The sequence below is a fragment of the Peromyscus eremicus genome, chromosome 13 (genome assembly GCF_949786415.1).
Source record: "Peromyscus eremicus chromosome 13, PerEre_H2_v1, whole genome shotgun sequence".
NCBI classification, from domain to species: Eukaryota; Metazoa; Chordata; class Mammalia; order Rodentia; family Cricetidae; genus Peromyscus; species Peromyscus eremicus.
Window position 1 is genome coordinate 54,459,607 of NC_081429.1, and position 2,281 is coordinate 54,461,887.

Here is a 2,281-nt window from a genome sequence, read left to right on the forward strand (position 1 = left end):
GATGAGTCATCCCACAGTGGGTGACCCCTAGTGCATGAACATGTTTTTTGTTTGTTTGTTTGTTATTTGTATTATTTTTATGGTAATTACAACAAAACAGCACTTAAAAATTAGTCATGTTGTAACTCAAACCCCAAAACAATGTCTAAATATGCTGTCCGCCCTTGGTCAGAGTACATGAACCGTGTACCCCGAGCCAGGTATATAGCACAGGTGCTCCTCGCTAGCCTATGAAAACCTTAGTTAGCGCTTCTTCCAGGTGAACTTTCTTCGGGCACCCTCCTGACCTGGCTTCTTCCGCTCTCTGACCTGTAGGTCAGGAGTCAGTAGTCCAGCTTGTCTCATGCAATCAACCTCGTCCTCAGTGATGAAGCTGCATAAAGCTTTGGCCATTGGCAAGCGTATGACTCCTGCCCGCGCCGATCGCCCACCGCCGGAGACTGTGCAGGTTACACCGTGCTTTTCCAGCCGGTCCAGGAAGTGGAAAGGGAACATCAACTGTTCTCGGTCCTGTGTGACGGGAAAGTAAAGCAGATCATCAACTCCCTTCACATGGATCTTCCCACTTCCGTGCTCGTAAACAACTGCCGTTGCTGCGGCACTTTCTCCTGCCTCGGCTGGTGCTGAAGGCCATGCCTTAGTCGTCATACTGCACTGGTTCAATCACCTGCTTTTTTGATTGAATAGTTACACTTTTGCGGAACCTCTGCACAAATTCTTCTTTTGCAGGCCCATATGGCAATGTCAATAATTTTTCCAGCAGTTGCATGAACTGCACATAATCTTTATCTGACAGTTTTTCCACTAACATTTCTTCTAGTTCCTCCTTAATCAGCCATCTGTGGCCAGTCGGGTCTCTGGACTCAGTTTTTTTCTGAAAGTGGACCTCTGTGTGTTTCTAGCTGGAGGCTCTTTCCATACACTTCGTGAATTAATGAATAGCATGACTGTTTGCCAGTATAGAAGAGAAAATGAAATGGACGGCCATCTTCTCCCTGCTGGATTGCTTTTTGTTTTGGAAAAATCTGTTCAGGATGCTTCATCATCGGCCTGGCTTGCTTCTCAAACAAACCACTTGGAAAAAGGTAAGCAGTAACTCTGTCAACATCCTCTTCGGTAAAAGTTTCTGGATCTTCTCCCATCGTGTTGGCTAAGGGCCTCTTCCCTATGCTGAAGTCTTCAACCTGCTTTTTAATAAAATCCTCTGTACACGATGCCTGTCTTGAGGCTTGGACATTTTTCTTTGTTGTTACAACTGTGGTATGTATTAGCTTTAATAGCTGGGACCTGGGACCCGCCTGCCAGTCAACTGTCGAGGTTGTCCAGTACCCAGGCCTCTGGCATAGACTAACCCTAACAGTGTAAGAGCGCAGAGGGGAAAGAGCTTGACCACAGGACACACAGGGAGCCGCCATGTTGGCTGTTGGCTGAACACGTTTTAAACCCAGTAGCTGCTCCCCAGCTTTCCTGCTCCCCAGCTTTCAGGAATGGTGTTGTTTAGGATTATATGGGCACTTCCATAGCCTTGTCTAAAGCTTCAGTCACTGAACCTGAGAAATTCAAAATAATGGTGTATCATTGAATTTGTTGGTATTTGCTACAGATCTGTTATTCCTGCAAACTTTCCAAACTATGCCTTGCTATACTATACCACAACTAAAACAGAAACAAGAGAGTTGACCATGTAAAGTCTCGGCACTGGATTTCATTCCGTTCACTCATACGTCAGCAAGAGCTTAAGCATAATTCATTTCAACATTGTCCCTGAATAGACAAATCATTTTGGAGATTTTGTGTGATTTGGGGGGAAGAATGTAATACTGTCACCACCATTTCTTCAATAAAGGTGGAAGTCCATTAGCTCTGTTCATTTTTGGTGACCATTAAGAATATATCCGTGACCTCTAACCTAAGCGTATTACAAGCTCTGGGGTTTGGATCAGCACCAAACCCAGTACTTCAGTTTAGCTTACGTTGCTGTTAACTCTCACCATTTTTTTAGTGGGTAAACTGTTCAGTACAAGCCTAGACGTTTGATTTACCACCAAACAAGCACCATGGACTTACTTAGGCTTACTAAGAGACTGAAGCGGGTGGTGTTTGTTTGTTTGCTTGTTGTTGGTGTTGGTGGTGTTGGTGGTGGTGGTGGTGTGTGTGTGTGTGTGCTGTGTTGTACTCAACTGTGGAGAGATACTGGGTCTTCTCGAATGTGTAGATTTGAAATCTTAAACCACAGTCGTCAATGGCAGTTGAGTTGACGATGGGTGTTTTTTAGTTGACC

General features: G+C 44.8%; 1 pseudogene; it reads right to left on the bottom strand.

Annotated features, from left to right (window-relative positions):
- Positions 1-243: 243 nt before the first annotated feature.
- Positions 244-1,415, bottom strand: LOC131923571 (small ribosomal subunit protein uS9m-like; annotated as a pseudogene).
- Between the last annotated feature and the right edge of the window lie 866 nt (positions 1,416-2,281).